We start from the raw sequence: 21,048 nt of genomic DNA on the forward strand, positions 1-21,048 counted from the left end.
ATTGTAATGATTGATTCATGATAAAAAAATAAGAAAAATAGTTCATATGAACATATGTCAGATATGACCTTATTTCTAAGTTAAGCCTATTTATCAACATATCAACATAATTAGGATAGTTAAGATTACAGGAACTACTTGAAATGATTATTTTTAACTTGAATTTAGGCATCAACATTGTCAATGGGTGTTATTATATCCAATAAATATTAAATTTTGCCTTTATAAATAATAATTGAGTGCTGAGTTAATAGTACTATTGCAATTGTACGATGATCGTATTATTCGTCTCTGAGCATAAAATACAAATTATACCACTTACAACATAAATAACACGTATTTATATTTACAGATAAGCAAGACCTTAAACCATTTCAATCTCGTAGACAAATAAACTAATATCTAATATATTACTTTAACTCAATTGGAAAATAAAGGCTGTAATTTAAAAACAAGATCATATCGGATATAGATTTATATTAAACTTTTTTTTATTTTTGTTTTCTGAATTTATAATTGTTATATTTCTTCCTTATTAGGAAACATTCTGTATATAATAGGCACAAAAAATTTTTTCAATTTTCTATAAAGAAACGATGTTCATTCATCTTTTGTCGTTTTGAACAGAAGAAGAAAGAAAGGTGTAGGCTAAAACACGTACATAAAAAAATAATTCTTATGCTTCATATTTCGATACTATATATTTTTTACTATATATATTAGGATATCCGCCTAATAAAACAATATTTTTCATTAGATGCCTGGAAAGTTAAACTCATTTTTGAATAAATTTGTTACACTAATTTAAAAAATATTATCGGTTTCACCGTATCAGGTTTAATTTTCGAGATACGGCATTTGACAAGAAAGTGATGACTGTTGCTATAAAATTGTTTATTGGCAACAGTATACGTATTCCGACAACAAAGATAATCCTTATAATATTAAATAACCAGTTACTGAACTGCAAATTTTCAATCTTTACAAGCTGTCTATTTATAATAATTTATATCAGTGCGTATGCTAGTGACGTGTTAAATTTGTAGGAAAACTCTATGAAAATGCAACATAAACTAACACAGAAAATAACACACACGTATGGAGAGCATGCATTACCGAGAATCAAATGTTCTGATAGTATAAGGCATTTTCAGAAGGTTAAGAATATGGAAGACGAACTGTGTTCCAAGAGATATTCGATGGTAAAAATGCCGAAAAAGTAAAAATTCTTGTACTTTCAAATAGATTTTTAACATTAAGTATCATCATTAATTAACATCAGTACTACGGAAAATAGTTCATTACGTCTGGTCATGTACAGATGGTTACTTCATTATGACAATGTCCCACCAATCATCAAATTTTTATGTAGACAGGACATTTGAGTAATTTTCTTCTTGACTAGATCTCACTTCTTTTTGGTCATTAAAATGTGTGTTGGGCAGTTATTAATTTATAATCGCTGTTCTTGGTCAGCCTTAAGATATCCTCGATCTTATTTTCTCCATACTATTAATTCGTGTAAGTATTCCTTGTACAAGCACTTTCAAAAATTTTCCTTTAATTTTTGCACATGCTACCATGCTGCTAGTTATGATGCTGGTATTTGTGTTCAATCAATCTCAGGTGTGCTTATTATTAACACGTTCACGCAGGCACTGCTATTTCTGTTTCTTGCCGTGAGGCGGGATTATTATTTGAGAGCCACATACTATTTATAGATAGCTATTATAGGAGTGTCCTTTTGGCTGAAGAACTTTTGTAGAAATTTTATAATAATATAAAAAAGATGTTGATTTATTCTATCAAATGACATCGCACTATAGTTATTTATAAAAAACTGTTAAATGGTACAGAAAAATTATTATACAATTAATATGCGAGGCTTGCCTCATAAATGCGTGATATATACATCAAAGATAGATTAATAAATATATGAATATTTTACAATTTAAAGAAAAAATTATTGATCACCTTTTGACTAATAATTATCACATTGAAGAAATGGCTATTGAAAAGCAAATACCTTCAAAAAAAGGTTCAAATTTTCATTCATATAAAGAGTTTACAAGAAAGATAAGAAAAAGATGTAAGGAATGTTATAAATGTTTATATAAAAAAAGGTAGAAATTATGCTACGAGGAAAAGTTAAAGAGTAAGAACATATTGCAATTATTGTGAGGATCAGCCAGCACTCTTTGAAATGCTTTCAAAAATTGCATAGAAATACATAAACAATTAAGTTCAGTTTATAATATTGAGTTGTTATGTTAACATATGGTATTCGTCATTGTTGGGATAAGTGTTAATAAAGGTTGTAGTTTAGGCACGTTTTCTTGTTTCGTCTACGATGTAGGCCATTGATTCTTGGAATCGTAACCATATAGGCCCGTCATGTCGTAAGACATTGCTAATAATTTCTGCGAGGGACAATTCACGAGATATTAGATGAGCCAGATTGTTTAGTGATAATGATTCAATCGGCGCTGATTAGGCATCTGTATGCTTCGAATTTCAGCGACTTGGTTCGTTATGAACGTTTTAAGAAGATGGGGTGAGGTATCGATCTAAGCTAAACAGATGATTGAATTACGCTAGAAAATTGTTTTTATAGTACTCACATTCGCACTGTGTTGTATAACCTCTCGAGTAAGTCTTTCAAAATTTAACTCAAGTCTCGGCATGGTCAAGACTTAACCGGCATCAAAGAAGTGAAGTTCGTATTTTTTCGTCTGCACGCCATAAACCTTTTCTCTTGCGTTGCAGAATCCGTGAAGCTGAAGAGTTGAGTAATCGGCCACTATTTTTCTCCGTGGAATGCATAGTCTGTTTAATAAACCTAATTGGTCTCGATACGAGATTCATGACATATGAATTTCGATAGAAACCGGATCGTCCCATCCAATATCATTTAGCCAAAATCATTGCGTTATTATTAGCCCATGATGTCAAGCAGATCGAGCGAATAATTTTGCGATGTAAGAAAAGATGGTATATATAATTACGCGTTTGTCGAATTCATCGATTTTTACTACACACATCTAATCCCGATGCGGATTCCAAACTACTTCAAACGTTGAAATGGTTTTTTACAGATCTAAGAGAATGTGAGAATCCTTTGAGTGCTTGCCCAAATTGAAGATTAGACTTTCCTCGTTAGAGACCCACTATTGTAGTGCAAAACCATTCTTTGAGGTAATGTCAAAGATTCCATCCCTAATTCTTCTATGTGCGAGAGTCTATTATCAAGTCATTAACTTAAAAATCATGTTTAATAATGCCGGTGATTACGAGACATACTATACTGTCCTTCTCAACTAATTTTTATAATGCTCTAATTGCTAAAGATGATGCCGATGAGATTCTGTACGTTATGGTGTCCAACTCAAAGATTTTGATAGACATGGAACGATTATCACTTCATAATATCTTATGATCATTCAATTGTAAGATGACCTACCCATACATTTTTCCGATGTCCATTCATTATATATGAACAATACATACGAGCTAGTATTGCAAACAGATCATCTTGTATGACAGGACCTACTATGAGATTCTGATTGAGTGAAATTCCTATAGCGGTATCAAATACCAGTCGAAATTAATCTGTTTAATTATCCCGTGATAGTGCGAATAGTAACCCTTATTGATATTGCCAGCTGGAGTTTTAAACATTCATAACCTTAGTCGTGATACTCTTTTATGAAGACTGAATATTGCTCCTTTTGTGAAAGTTGAATTTCTTAAGAAGGTGCACATCAAGGTATGGAATCGTTTGAGCGTATAAATATGCGAATCACTTAGATACATACAGTCGACTGTTTTTAAAAGGCATACTGACCACGTAACGTCCTGCCTCGAAGTCGCAATGTGTGTGGCGCTTGAAATCCTAGCATTCGATCTCCTCGATTGAGAGAAATTTTTCATTAGTGAGCTCCTCAATTTCCCAGAATTTAACTAATTGCGATTCTATAAAATTTATTGCTAAATTGCAAATAACTCGATGTTTTCGCGTCGTATTGTGTATTTCACTTGTCACTATCCAAACAAGTTTGGTCTTCAGCACCACGACCGAGTCATTTTCCCAAGCAAGATAATTTATATTTATTTAGTTAGGTGCTGATGATGACATCGATAGGAACTGGTTTGTGGAATTAAGAATCCGTCAACTTAATGAAATTGTCAATTTATTGCAGTATACATTTGGTATGGCTTGATGCAAACTTGGAGATACCAAACAATTTATCTCCTCCAAAAGCTTACTTAGAGATATACAACCTTCCTCTCACTTCTTGTATATTCACTTGGCGATCAAGATCTCATTAGAAGAGCAAGAGATCTCCAAGCAGACTTCTAGGCGTTGTCCCCAAAGATCAGTCTTTTGTCCTTCCTGCTGGAAATAGTTCTTGCAACTAATCGACGTCTCGAGAGAAGTTATAGTTTTTGCGTACACGGATGAGGTTCTGGTTCTAATCGATGACGATTCGTATAAAAAAACACAAAAATAAAGGGAAACGCATTCATAGACAGCATTCTGATTTTCGTCAGCCAAACTCAAAGTGTAAAATTGAGACAATTATTTTCCAGAGCCTTGGGTAAGGAGAGAACTAATAGATAGAAGGATAAAGGCGCGTCCGGATCATAAAAGGGAGACAGCGAAGAAAATCAATCTCGCTTGTAAGGCATTTATCATTCGGATGGGGAATAATAGTATTAAGTTTAAGGATTTGGTTTGATATTCCAGTATTATTTTTAAAATGACATGGCAGTGAAATTATTATATAAGCAACAAGATAGGATCACTCTTCGCAAGGTTAGGAAGATTATCAAGTACGGAGTGAAGACTTAATTTTCAGAGATTTCAAAACGATTTATCGTGGAGTCTTTATTTCGACAGTTATGTGGCCACAGATTGGTCTGACCGATGTATGAAAAGACAAACTACTGGCAAATCTCCGATTGATCTTCAGCTTTTCCAGTATCAAAAGTTTTATAATATTAGAACAGGAACTCCGAGGGGTAAATGGCAATTTAAAAAGCTTCGAGAGGAAACGTTTATTAGAAGACCGTGTTAAACAGGTATTTTAGCTTTATGGCAATTGAAATGGGATAGATCGGATAAGAGTAAAACGACATACGCTTTCTTCTCGGACATCAGAGGGAAGATGAATGCCCGTTTCTTCTCTTCAAGCTATTGTTTCACGCAGGTTCTCACAAGCATGGTGATTTTTAAGCTAAACTTAGATCATTAAGTCTTGCCGTAGAAGAAAGTTCTGAGTGTGATATGAAGGATATAGCTCTACATCATTTCTTGAACTATTTGATCTTTGATTCCTAAAGAGTCACTCTAGAGAAAATAATCCTCCGAGAGGACATGGCCGCAATTAGACATTTTGTTTTTTCAGCTGAAGCCTCTTCCTTTTTGGACTTCTGTAGAGAAACTCTTAATTTTTATTATATAATTAATCATCTACACTGGTGTTACCGTTTTTGGACCAGATAAATGTAACAAAAATTTATCGTTTTTCAAGAAAATTCAAAAAAGCTAGTGTCAATCCATATGCGGACTTACTTTATTTCGAGAACTTGGAAAAAGTCAAATGATCAGCAAACGAATCTTAGCAAATATCTATTGTTCAAAGGTGTACTAGACTTTTCTAAAGTAAAAGACAGTCCAGATAAGACATTTTATATTTTTTATCCATATATGAAAATAGTTGCAAATAAGATATACTTATGTTTTCACATTGTTATATATCACTATTGACTTTACTCTTATAAAGTAGATTATATATATATATATATATTATTTATATATATATATATATATATATATATATATATATATATATATAAATTCAACAAAGATAAATAAGTGTTTCAATATTAATAGATTTTTATTTATTAAAGAAAAAATAACTACATTTATTATAGAAAAAAAAAAAACAAGAATAGAGTTCTTGATACCCTCAGTTTTTAAATGATGGCTAACTCTCGATACCGTCTTTCTTCTTACGTGTCAATTTCTTAAACGTGAAAGTGTCTTTCATTTCTACTCACTTAATCCGTCGTTTACATTTGCATTTCAAGATAAACACTCTTTTCTTTGATAGTCACTAACGTCTATCATATGTACGCTTAGATTTCAAACTTTCTCTACATTAGTATATTCATTAATTATTATTTTTGACAAAATAATCGACAATATTTTATTTCTTTGTCGCAAATGTATATACTATATAATTATATGTATTAATATTATTATATTTATTATTCTCTGTGGATTTATTTTAAAACAAATATGTTATTTTAAAACAAACTAACGCTGCATCCTATCTAGTACAGATTACAACAAAACATATGCCATCAAAGAAAGATATAAATATGAGAGAATAAAAAGTATTAGTTCAGTCTACTAATATTTTAATTCATATTAAATCGATTATTAGATTATGCGTGGGAGAACTATAACTTGACAAGTTTATATACTAAAACGATAGATACATAGTGGGGATAGTGTTCCCCGCTTGCGTTTGTGGTTCATATTTTATCGATCAAGTTACGAACTGTCACTGAAGCTTCGATTAACTTATCCATAAGTTGTTATTGAAATTACGAGCTTCAAGCGAAAAGTGATGAACATTCGTAATTATAAGTTTTTTTAATTGATTTGTCACGATTGTAATCGAAAGGTGATCAATGTATGTAACGTAAAAAATATAATATAACTCAAATATTTGAAATACATATTTTTAATCTTGACTTATATTTTGTTAATGTGTAGTGATAGTAGTCTATACCGCTAATCCGACAATAGATAAATTGATTTTTCGTTTAATTAGTTCCAATGAATTTGTTAAGCACTCGGTTATATAATTTTACTGCGTTTAACAGAACTTTACATTGATGTTTCTTATTGTTTTTATCCATTATAACGCGAGTAGTTGGTAATAGTATTTCGAAGTTATTGGACTTACCAATCGAGAAATTCGTGTAACATCCTTCTCTGCGTTATGTTTCAATAATAGAAACGAATCAATAAAATGTAATAACGTATTGTACTACTTGCTACACTTTTTATACTGCTTATATATATATATATATATATATATATATATATATATATATTAAATATATGACTGATCCTATAGTTATTACTAAATATTCTTGTATTTTTGACAACATTGACTCGTCGTTTTAGTTTAAGACATGTCCCACATTTTTGAATACAGTAGTCTTGCTAGCAAATAGGACACTAAATCGTTTATATTTAAGTATGTTTTACGAGTGAGATTAAATACTTTTGATGCAATATTTTCCTTGCACAGAAATGTGTTTTCTCATCATGATGTGAGTAATGGATCCGATTCTACATCACGTGAATATTTCAAAAATGCAATTAAATTAGACAATGATGGATGTTATGTTTTGCGTTCGTAGCAAATATTTCACCAAGATTTTTTATAAAAAATCTCTTATTATCAAGAAATAATTATTGTTCATTTCATTAAGTATAGAATTGCAGGGTTGTAACTAGTGTAAAAAAGTAATTTTTAAGTTTCTTATTACTTCTTCTTTTCACTAAGAAGGTAGATTGAAAAATCGAAGTTAAAGATCGACTTTGGAGATCTTCATTTGTAATTTACAGATTTGGGAAAAATAAAAGTCCGAAAGATGGAGAAAAGATTCTAATCAATTGTAGCGCTAGGCAAAGTAACGAGGGTTAAGAATTATAGCAGATCGGTATATTCTGTATGTGTGTATACATGTATAGTGGAGTGAAACCTAAAAGTGGATAACTCGTTTTCTTCAATTAACTGTCCTCAGCATATTAATGTTGATTTATCTTAGCTATCACCATATAAATTACTATTTTGAATTGGTCTATCGGTTGCTTTAGTACTTTTAAGGCATTAAATGCATTTCGATCTGCGTGTTGTTTGTTTCTTGAGATGACTTAGTATCTATGTAGTGTCCGTACTCTTAGTTGCATACGACCAAGTAAATTTCGTGAATGCGTCAATCACCGCGAAGATATGTTTATAATTTTTTTTTTTGTGTTAGGAATGGAAGCGAGGTGGTCAATGTGGTATGTATTTAACGATAGTTCTTCCTTTTCTATTTTTCCTTGTTTACGTTCGATCAATATACAATTGATACAATTTCGACGACCTTTTCGATTTTCGGTCTCATTACCAGTATTCTCTCCTACATGAAGAACCAGTATTCCCTCCTAATTTTTCAGTTTTATTTATTGCAAAGTGATCGCATTTGTGTACTTGTTTACTATATGAAGCTGCAATGTTCTAGGAACTACAAGCACGTCATCATCGACTCGTCCGTATAATAAATTTTCTTAAGAATAATGTCCTCCACACACTTTTCTTTAACCATTTCTATGATCGCTGGCACCTGCGTGTTTTCATCCTGAGCCTTTGTCAATCTAGTTAAAAGTTTGTCTTTGTCCTCTTTAACGAACCATGGGTAAAGGATTTCTACTTAAAGCACCTACGTGTACATGCTCTTACCCAGTCTATGTTCGATCATATATGAAAACTTCTAGAGAAATGTCCATTTCGCAACACGCACACATAAATCCTTTATATTAAAGGACATCGTGAGCACTTTGCAGGTAGTAATAATTTTGAAAGAAATACCAAGTAAATAAACCATAAGTTTATATAACGCCTCAATGATAGCTAATACTTCTAGTTTATAACTACAGTTATAACTGTGTGTCGTTAATTACCAACTATAGTAACAACAAAAATGAGTAGTGAGTAAAAGTCATAATATTGGCTTTGTTTACAAATATAAATCCGAGTAGATATCGTCTACAGCGAAATCCGTCGAGTGGAGATATGATTGAGTGCATGCATACTTGTGAACTTTCAAAGTTGTTTTCCTCGAAAACGGTGACCCGTATGAAAAGATTTTATTCCTCATTTTTGACTTATTTTTTCATGTAGAATTATAATCTTCGCGGTTATATCAGCAGTCTATTTGTTAAATTATCTATTAAATAATGAACAATTGTTTGTTAACTTAAAAATAATGATTAAATTATATATTTTGATCATGATTATTCATCGATCGATTAACAACATAACCTTTCAAGAGATTTCAATTATATTTAACAAAATATTTAACCCCTTTTAACAGTGACAAAAGTCACTGGAGTTAATAGGTTTGATATGATGCATCATGCATCGATTCTGTGGAAGATTGTTCTACATGATGATTGCCAATATCTCTATGTTTATGGAATGTTGCTGTCCTGTATGCCATTTGTTTCATGTGGGTTAGATATTTCTTGTATTGTCTACTTCAGAAATGTTATCTTAACTTTTAAATATGATGCTTTGTAGAAAATCAATTTAAGGAAATATCTGAATATCCATACTGTGGAATGCTTATCATTGATACAAAAGTCTGTGCGCGTAAGGAAAATAAGATTGTTGGGATTGAGATGTGAGTTCAAAATTGCTTCTATTTCGATTAAGAATGTATTTAATTGTATAAATAATATAAAAAGTTTGTCCTCCGTTATCTCAATTAAGTAATGTTTAAAGTAATTAATGGTGACTTCTTATAATCTTTCAAAATGTGGAAATCTCAATTGCAAGAGATATTCATTTTTAGGTTTTCAGATAATCTTCGAGAAACGCAATTATTATATGTTCTTTGGACTGTGATAAAATCGCTAGTTCCGAGAATTTTTCCTGAACACTATTAAATTTAATATTATTATCGGAATAAATATTTTCTGATATATTTTCATTATAAATTGTAAAATTTTTAAAGTGCAACATTGTACGAATGACTTAATTTTTCCTGATGATCGTTGAATGGAAATCAAGCGATATACAAAAATACTTACGTACAAAAGTGTATAACTGTAACTCCCTAAATTTCGCTATTTGATCATCAAAGGAGATGCAATCGCTATAGGGACAAGTGGACCTTCGCTGATTTTCAGATACCGTGTCTACTTTATCCGAAATTATCCAACTAAATCGTGTTGTTTGCAGAATTATTCAATTGTTTTCCAATTAGATCTGACCGATGCACAAGAAAGAATAAAAAAAATGTACCCCTAAGAAGGTATCAATTTGCATCGGCTTATCAAACTCTGGATTAGCTTTTACAAACTTTGGAGTCTAATATGTTGCAATAATTGCAAGTTTTCCCGATCGATTTCTCCCGATGGTAATAGGATAGCGATTGGGTATTCTTGTATGTTCTAAATATTTCAATTGGGTACTCTTATTCGTGGCTTATACTGAATGTTTACCGATATATTTCGCTAATTCTGGTATAGGTAAGTTGATTTTTTATTTGATTAGTTTCAATGAATTTGCCAGGCGTTCGATAATGACATTTAATTGTGACATTTAACAACCGCTAAAAATAGGGTTATTCTTATTATTTTTATTAAAGATATTAACACGAGCAGTTGATAACAATATTTCGGATATTATCGACTTTATTAGAGCTGCAGATCGAAACGTACCGATAATTATAAAGCATTCTTCTCTGCATTATCTTTTAACGGAATAGGAAACGAAGCATTAAAATGTAACAACACTTCTATTGTGTCTTTTGTTGCATGCAGTGCTTGTAAATTGATTCAATTTATAACCAATCCTAAGGCAATTACTATAGAACTTTGCCTTCTACAGAGCAATTCAACCGTTCGTATGGTTTTAATTTAAGAAATGTTTCATACTTTGAATGTAACGTTCTTAATAGTAAATAGGGCAATTCTGAATCGTGATTAAATATGTTTTGAGAGCGTAATCAGTTGCCTTTGATGCAATGTTTTCGCTAAGTGTATTGTGAGAATGTGTTTTATTATCACATATAAGTAATGGATGAGCTTTTACGTCGCGTAAGTATTTATATAAAAATATAATATTGGGTAATCGTTAGTAATCCATTTTTTTCAAATGATCGTTTTTACTATGTTAATGTCAATATTAATTTATTTATTTTGGTTAATTCAATATAAATTTGCATATGTTGTTGGTCCAACGATTGCTTAAGCAATTTTATTGTTAAGACATACAAATGCATTTCTATTCATTCTGCGAAAATGCGTGGAAAGATGAAAAAATTGTCTGCAATTTTCAAAAAAGTTGAACTTACTATTATTTGTGCTTGAATAATTTTTAGCGTTTGTTATATCGTTTTTGTGGTATTTCCCAAACTGCGTTACAGCTCTGAATTTAAGTAGGCTGAAGCCACCTCACCGATGAAATACATTTTTGGATATAGGACCTAATGCTGCACCGGCATGCTGTTCTTCTCATCGCTTAAAATTTCTAATGAATCGTAAGAATTCATGTCCTTTTCTAAAATATCTCTATCAGAATATAGTCTCCATCAAAATTTCAAAAAAACATCGTCGTTTATTCGTTAATACTACTACTTCATATATTCATATATTATTTCAATATTCGAGTAATAATAATTTGTTATTGTATATGATTAGTAACGACAAAGCGAGGCAATATATAATTCATTTTGTATCGTTCTTTTTGGTCTATCTATATTATTCTTATTCTTTTGGAAGCAATAGTTTCTTTTATAGCAACATCTATTTGTTTTGTTTAGAATAGAATTTACAAATTCCTTAGAAAAAAATAATTGAAAATAATCTACGATTCTTGATAACATATTTATGTGATATGATGAATTTTTTGAAACGTTGTTTCAGTATGAGTGTGTGCGTACGTATGTGTGTGCACAAAAGTGAAGCTTTTGCTTTGTTATTGGAAAAAAGAACGATAAGGAAGGTGAATGCGACGATCGAAACAGGACAGTTCTGGATAGACGAGACACAAGCTAAGATGTGCAGTTCTTTCGTTTTTGTTTTACTTCCACTTTTATATTCATTTTTGTATCTTTTATATCATTTTATAAATCTTTTGTTCTAAAATGGCCGACCACGTTTATATTTATTTTAATTCCCAAATGTAGCAATATGAAATGATGAATTTTTTGGCTCAAATTGTTTGATGTTCACATGATATCGCAGAAGGTTGTTATAGCTTGATAAGTTATAATTGAACTAGTATTAGCAACATATGTATGTTTTAATTAAAATGTACGTTGTAATAGATAAGGCTAAACTAGAACGTATATTTACGCAAACGTTGATCACGTGATGTGCTGACGCAGCAGTCCATGTGTAGAGGCTAAGAACGGACTTTTGAAAATGTATACGAAAAATTTCCATCTCTTGCCAAAATCGTTTTCACCTGAAGGTCTTGACGAACTAAATCAAGCGATATGACCATATAATATGATCATATTACTGGGCGATCCTCTCTTAAAAAACTAATCCCATGAGAAGTTGCAAAAAAGCGTGAACAACCGAAGAACAGTAGCCAGTAGAATTAATTCTCATATTACATCTGTTACTTGTTTTATTAAATAAACGGCAATAATCTATATAAAGTTGGATGAATCTGCATCGATTTCAGAATTTCAATTCCTAATCCGGCAATGATCTTGAAAATCCTCAAGTGTCTTTCATAGAGGCACAACAATGTGTTGTCCAATGTGTATTTCGATTTCATCTATTTCTTTTGAACTATTGAGGATATTTATTTAATTTCTTTTGTAAAATATCTTCATTTTTATAATTTGGAATTAATTAATTTCTGAATTTCTGAATTGATTCTTTCTTATATTCCTAGCAAAACAGATCTGAGATATAATTAATTTTTTATTTTTAAGTACTTCTTATTTTTAAAATAAAATAATTTCAAATTTTTTAAAATTTACTGCTTTAATATTTGTTGTGAAACACAAATAATTAAAACGAACTAGATTTTATAAAGTTCCGGAACAACACCATCGAACTGTATGCTCGATGTTGTTGTTTCCTTGAAAGTTGAAAAGTGAAAAAACAAGAATTCATATTTTTCCGAACTCGTACTTTTTTGGTAAGAAAGAGATGCTTTTGCTAGTGTGGTAGAGTTGGTTTTTTGGTGCTGTATGACTCCTTATGAAGTATGTGAATATGAAATTCTAAAGAGTAGATACTGTTTTATGGGGCGCAAACTTTGGACTTCTGTAATTCCCAACAATGAATATTTAGTTAACTTAAAAACCGATTTCCTATTCGATTTTGTACAAATTGGGCCTTGAGCGCATTATATATGATGGCCAAGCAAATTTTTGTTTTTGTGAAGGTTAATACAAATAGATGAAGCCAGCGTCTCGTTAGAACGATTAGATGTTATATATGCACATTCTATTTAACTTTTTTTTAAATATATTTTCTATATTTTTTATTATTTGATAGTAATAAACATTAGGTAAATTGTTATATCAGTGAAAAGTGGTACGTGGATGACATCTTCACTGAGACAATATCACTATTAGTAAGATTAATCGATGTAATATATTTGCATTGTTTAATTTTTTACCAAATCTGCAGGATGCGTTCTTTTGAGCTTTCACGAGATGTATTGACTATAAATATTGTTGGCTAGTGAGTTAATATGTGTCCTTTGTAATCACTGCCTTAATTATTTTTTCTTGTATCATAGGAATATTTAGATCCTTATTTTTTCATTACGGACATATCATTGCATTTATCGAAGCATTTATGATTATGTGTATTAATGAATAGTTCATTAGGCTTCAAATTTAAATATGCGACTTTTGTTGCTATATCTCATAGAAGTATCTCATATGTCAAGATGTCAATATGTCAAGATAATTTTAATTATTGTTTGATAGATTAGCAATGTGATTTTACATTTTTTATTGATTGGCCATGCAATTTATCTCCTTTTCAGTCGAATTTGTTCGATTTTAGTAATGATATGCTGTTTCCATGTTAGTTTAGAATCCAAATGAAGTTTCAAATATTTAAACCTTTTTATTTGCGGAATTTCTGTGTTGTTTAATTTGAGTTTTGACATTTGATTTTTTCTTAAGGTTATTCATCACCGCGGTTCTATAATGGTTTACGCCATCAATGAAAACAGGTACAATTCTTGACCGATTTTGATGAACAAGATCTTATTTTAAAAATGGAAGTTTAATTTAGAATCCTATTTTTTCGAACATTTGAAAATAGATGTTTTTGCACTGGATAGTATTTATTGGAGAGAAAAGAAATATATTTAGACTAAAATTACGGGCTACATAACAGATCTGAATTCTTTTGTCTGGTATATATTCATTTGTTTAGACTCGTTGCAATGCAACCTAATGTGTTGTCCGTTGCATCCAAGTTAATGGTAACACACACAGTAGTAAAATGGTTATAGATTATACAGTCGTATCGAAAATCTTTAGTTTTCATATCCCGTTTATGTAAATTTATTGTTCTCTCCTTTTTGTATTTTTCAAAAATTCGAACTTTAAAACTAAGATATTCCACTATTAATTAAAAACAATAACTAGTTATAGGCCCGTCCATTTGTCTCAGTTTCTCTTTTTATACGCGTTATTTGTCGAAAATTTGTCTGGTCTTGATCCATAGTGTTTTTCTGAATTAAATAAATAAAAAATGGCAGAGAGAAAAACATACGGTCTTACAAAATTAAATGCCACGAATTTCGCTTTATGAAAATATAATTTGTTTTTTCTTGCTTGAAGCATTAATTAATTAAAATTTAATGGATTTTGTTATTGAAATGCACCATATATCAGACAAGATGAGTACATTAAGATGTAAAGAATGGAAAAGGTGTCATTTATAACTCTCCTTAGTTTTGTGAAAACAGCTTTACATATTAATTTAATAAATTGTTCAACACCGAAAGAAATCTTGGGAAATTTAAATATACTGTATGGCCATACCAATGAAAACATGAAAGAAAGTAGTTAGCAAGACTTTTATAAATTTCATTATTTGTATGAATCTGTAGCGACTCAAATTGAGAAACTGTTTGCAGAAGGATAGATATGCGGCAGACTAACCTTCCAAGAATAATATTGAAATAAACTAGATATTTTACTATTGAAATTTTCTACGTTTAAAATGACCTGGGAAAGTACAAGTAAGGTAGAACGGAAGAAAAGGAGTTTGATAACAATGATAATTCGACTCACATCAAGCAAAGAAAAAGAAATATCATTAAAGATAAAGAATTTGAATTTGAAGTCTAGGAAAAGTATAGGCAAAGGAACTGCATGTAGAAACTTGAATACAAAAAAAGGGAAATATACATCTGAAAAGAAGAAACAGAAATTTCTGTGTAACTATTGTCATGAAAAATATATTGATATCATGAATGTAAGAAACGACTGAACAATGAAATAAACAAAAAGGAAATTAATAATCCGTCTAATTCAGAAGAAACAAACAGTGCTTTAACTTATTTTTCAGACTCATGGAATGAGATAAGATCAGCTTGGACTCAGACATCTCTATGCGTATGTTATCCTGTAAAGAAATATTTCGAGAATTAAAATCGTTGGGAGAAACGATATATGTGAAAGTTGCTGAAGGAGAAATTTTGTCCATTTTAGACATTGAGAAGAAGAGGATTGACAATTATTAGATGTTCTTTTAGTACTGGACTTACAATAAAATCTATTTTCAGCAGAAGCAATAACCAAAAGGAGTTTTTCATTTCTTGATACACGTTGCTGAAGTTCGAAAAAGAAATGGTATTTTATCATCAGTGGAAGTGCATTAGCTATATAAAATGCTAATTAAAAGAAAGATATCTATGGAATGTAACATAGCGCAGAAGAGATCATTAAAGTTATAGCATGAGAGACTATATCACATAAACATAAACCATTAAAGATATCACTAAATTAAATGTGGTAAGTGGAATGACAATTAAAGAAAAGACTGAATTTTTCTGTGAAGCTTGTACGTTGGGAAAGCAGGCAAAAAAATTTTTTAAGTAAAATGGACAAAAAACAGAAAAATTGGGAATGAATTCATTTTGATTTTGGTCCAATTAATATAGAATCTGCAGGTGGTGTATATTACTTCTTGTTATTTAAAAATGCCACACAGGTTTTTGTTTTATTTATTTTCTACGCTACAAATTGAAATTTTTAAGTAAATTTAAAGAATATGAGGTTTTAATACACAGTTAATCTAATAACAAAATACATTTATTACGATCTCTACGAGACAAACATTTTTTACGAGTACAATTACAAAAAAAACGAGTACAAAGTATATTTATTACGAAAGTGAGTCAAGAGGATTTCAAGATTTCTTAAAATCATAAAGAATTATTCATGAGAGGTCAGCCTCGTACGTTCTTTAACAAAATAGTCAAGCAGAGCGAGAGATGTGAACTCTTATTGAAAATACAAAATTAATGTTATTTGCAAAAGACCTACTGAAATATTTATAGATAGAAACAATAAAAATGATAGAACAGAACAATAATAAAAAAAAACAATAATTAAAAAGTTGAAAGTTATAACTGTATATGAAAAATAGTTTGGACGAAAATTAGAATTGCAATATATGTGGATATTTGGAAATGTGACATATAAAAATATTCCTGAAGAAAATAGAAAAAAATTAGATCAAAAGAACTGCAAAATGCTACTCGTTGGTTATGAAGGTGAGTCAACAAATTATAGAATTTAAGATGAGAAAATCCGTAAAATTTATTTGAATTAAACTGTATCGTTACCTTTAACAAAGCATACGAGAAATTGCCATTTCAAGGAATCCAATTACAGGATGATAATAAACTTAGATTTTGAAAAATACGACGAAAGTATAGAAAAGCAAGAATTTTTCGAAGCAGTAGGGTCATTAGAGAAAGATAGAAAAGTGCTACAATAGTCCTGAAATATAAATAATGATGTACAAGTCGAAGTACAAGATAATAGGAGATTGCGTAGGAAGAAGGAAAAAGTTGAGATCAATCGATCGTTATAGCGAATATAATTATATATCGTTAGAAGATGTAATGCCACTAACATATGAAGATGCAATGTAAAGTACGGAGGCAGAATTTTTGAAAAATGTGATTAAGGAAGAAATTAATGCACTTCAGAGAAATAATAAATGTTCTAATTAATCTAATTATTCTTTAATAACATATTTGTTAGAAGTTAAAATATTGTGCTGCGTTTGTTGCTTTAGAATGGAATTAGTAAGATATTTTTGTTACTCTACCTGGAAGATACAGACTAGTGAAATTTGAACCATTTACTCTTATGATTAACAAGGATTTTATTAATTAATATATTATAATGGTACAACTCTTTCTTCTTTGCTCTTTACTCTTAGTATATATTGATCTATTCAAGATCGCTTTCAGTCCTCTTTTTTTTTTCTTGGCTACTCAATACTTTTGTTCTCTTTACTTTTTGTTCTCTTTATTTTTTAATCAAGACTACCTCCGTTTTCCTTTTTTTTCATATCCATTTACCCTTTCTTATTCTCATTCACGTGTTTGCAAATTCATTCAGAAATTCCGATCAGCTTTTGTCCTATTTGTTGCTTATTTCACTCACATTGCACTTCCATATCATTCTCACTCTTATTATCGCAGCTCCTTATCTTCTTTCATAAACAAATGCATCTCATATAGAGTAGATCACATTCGCGTTCGATGAACTTATCTCATGTATACGCGCGCACACACAACTCAGTAACATTAGAACCTTTCAACATCATTTTAATTATGATTTTAGCGTTTTTAATTGCTCGTTTTAATAATTTTGTACATATTTAATTTAATTTTAATGTTTTCAAGCACATTTAATACAGGCTGTAATTCAATTGCAGTTATTTTTTGTGTGTCTACGAACTTGATACTGCGAATTTATTTTTTTGTTGATGTGTGTACTACCCTGTATTTCTAATTTTTAATGCATCAGTTATCTTTCTAAACGTTTCTGAAGAATTAGTTTGTACCTTGACTTGGCTTTTCTTAAGTTATTTTATTGTATAATTATTTCGTCCAGTTCTTTTATCTCATAACTCGATCAGGGGATCAACAATTTGTGCATTGATATACATTGGCTGTGGTTTAATTGTTTTTTATAAACTGTTTTTAGCAGTTTATGACTCTGCTGTATTGATGAGTAAGTTATAAGAATTCTTGAGTAGTATATCTTGAAGTCATTTTTTTGGAAGTGGTTCAGTGATATTATAATCGTTGTTTTTCAGTTCGTTTATTTTTTATTTTTTAGATATTTATATTTCGATAAGTTTGACGGAATTCCAATCTTACGAGATTTCTGAATCTGTTTCCTTGTTACCTCTGTTTTCTTACATGAGTTTATCAAAATGAATTTGATTATTTTCTTTTGTGTATATTCGATATTAGAGGATTCGGAATAGTTCGATTGATGTTATGATTCCATAACAGGTTGATTCGTTTTAATGTTTTCCGTTTTACAAATAATGAAGTTATCGCCAGTATTAGCAATTTTAATAAGTGAAATATTTTTTAATGTCATAATCGAATTATTCTGTAATTGATTTGCACAAGCGGTTTTCCGCGAAGATATACTGTATTTTCATTCCAAGACACGGATCACTTATTACTAATATATGCAAAGGAAGCTATTTATACACTTTCAAGTTATACATGGCTAATTAACTGTAAATTTCAAATATCCATTTTGTTTCATTGAAACGATATCCATACAGTTATATGAAAATGAAACCTTAATAAGCCCTAAGTTTAATTACGATGTTGTCTGAATATTGAATTCCGAAATATGATTTTAATCCAATTTGAATTCTTAAAAATATAAAAACTATGGGGATTTAAAACTTAAAAAATTATTTAGATTAGAATTATTTAGATTATAGAATTATATAATATTTAATAAGATTTTTTTTTCTATAACATTTAATAAGATTGTATTTCACGTGTTATTTTATATTTCTTCACATTCGAAATTACTTCATACACTTAATTGTCTTTCTTCACAAGATGCTATTTTTATATTCGATTCGTTTTCACTTAGTTGTTCTAATCAGTTTTTGATTCATTTGATATGCTCAACAGTTACACCCTTCCAGAAACTATTTTGGGAAAGGCAGAATCTAAATTTATTAAAATGAAAAGCAGATTATAATACTTTTAAAAAATAAGGATACTTTTAAAAAGCAGGTGGATATAACAATATAAAAGTCCTTCGAACTTCTCTTTTTTAAAGTTTGTAATATTCTTGTTAACACTTTAAGTGGGAAACCGATTTTGCTGTTTTTTTCGTTCAGGCAGTAATTACTCAGGTTACAAAGTATAAACAGAAAATAACAAATATATCATCGTCATAAGACGATATTGTTTCTCTTCTTGTTTGGAAATAGCACAGCCAATGAAGAAATATACGAATTATGAACAAAGGAGGAAGATTAGGAATGGTAAGAAAATTACTTCAAAGAAATGATCCGTTAGATAAAGACACGAAAGACTAAAGGCTATTTGAGTAGGGAGAATTATAGTTCGTTGCTTCTGTGTAATATTAAAAATTAAGTTTTACAAAATAATTTTCACAGGGATTATTTGTGAAAAGGTTTGTCGCCCATAACACCGAAAATGTTAAAAGGAAAAGGAGGTAACGATTCATCAAGTGAATTATTTTTGTCATCTAAACGTCGCCGTTTATGGTAGTAAATACGATTGCATTCATCTGAAGATGATAATTCGCCAGACAAAATAGCGGAGTAGAGAATAGAGTAAAGAATAGTTCTAACTGTTCTAATAGTTCAATAAGTAATATTGCAACTAATCATCAAAATGAATAGTTTGATTCATGAAGCAACTAGTTGAATATTGTGCCTTTTATGAGCATCTACGGTACCAAAATAACTAATGCAAAGTGCTAAACTGTCGAAGTTGAACTGAAGAAGTCGAAGATTTTTATGAACTCTTTATCGTTGATAACATTTTTGAACACATTAGTAAATAAACAAATCTTTATACTTTACAATTAAAAATGGCTTGTAAACTTTCTTTACATAAATGAGTATCAACGAATAAAAATGAAATGAAGCGTCTATTTGGGCTAATTTTGTAAATGGGATTGATGAAATTCCCATCTATGCATCTATATTGGTTTCAGGATCCATTGTTTGCTCAAAGATTCCCATGAAACATAATGAGCAGAAATCGATTTGAAATACTGTTGAAAATGTTGCATTTCGCAGATAATATAGTAATTGATATATCTGATCATCCATTAAAAGTCTAAATCATCAATTGAATAAAACTAAATAAACATTTTAAAAAATATTATGATTCACTTGAAATACTATGCATCGAAGAGTCACTAATTCCATTTCATGGATGAATCATATTCAGGCAATATTTGAAACAAAAGAAACACAAGTATGGTATAAAAATATTTAAATTGTGCTGCAGTTATGGATTTACAATTTTCGTGTTTACATGAGAAAAGTTCTTAACAAAGAAAATATAATACCATAAAATATCATAATGGATTTATATAAAGATGTGACTGGAGACAAGTGTGAATTTAACGAATGAACTTATAAAGAAAAATACGCGTTTAATCGGTACACTTTGAATAAATCGTAAAGGAAACCCAAATGAAATCGTAACAATTAAATTGAAAGGCGGGGAAGTTACTACCAAAATAATAGTAATAAAATAATCATTTTGAAATAAAAAGATAAAACAGTTTTCGTCCTTTTTCAAAAAATTCTAGCGAAATGATAAATATAAAAATAAAAAGAGGATTTTATCGGAAACCAAAAATGGTCATTGGATACAATGCAGGAAAAAACGCAATTGATCTTTCTGATTACATGAGTGCGTTAAGAACCCGTTGAGAAAAACAATAAAATGGTATAGAAAGTTAGCTTGCTGAGTTTTTCTTAAACGCTGCTGTTGTTAATGCCTTGTTTATGTTTCAATAAGAGGAAGAAAAATGTTAATTACGATATTTTTCTTTACGATATTTCATAAACAATTGCACATAGCATTCAAAAAAAAATTCCAACCGGGATCGATAATGTTCAAAAATGTTCAAAAATAATCGAATGTTCAAAAATAATCGAAAAAAGAAGGAGAAGTAGATAAAGTACAAAGATATTGTTCTAAATGTTAT

The sequence above is a fragment of the Vespula vulgaris genome, chromosome 18 (genome assembly GCF_905475345.1).
Source record: "Vespula vulgaris chromosome 18, iyVesVulg1.1, whole genome shotgun sequence".
Classification (NCBI taxonomy): domain Eukaryota; kingdom Metazoa; phylum Arthropoda; class Insecta; order Hymenoptera; family Vespidae; genus Vespula; species Vespula vulgaris.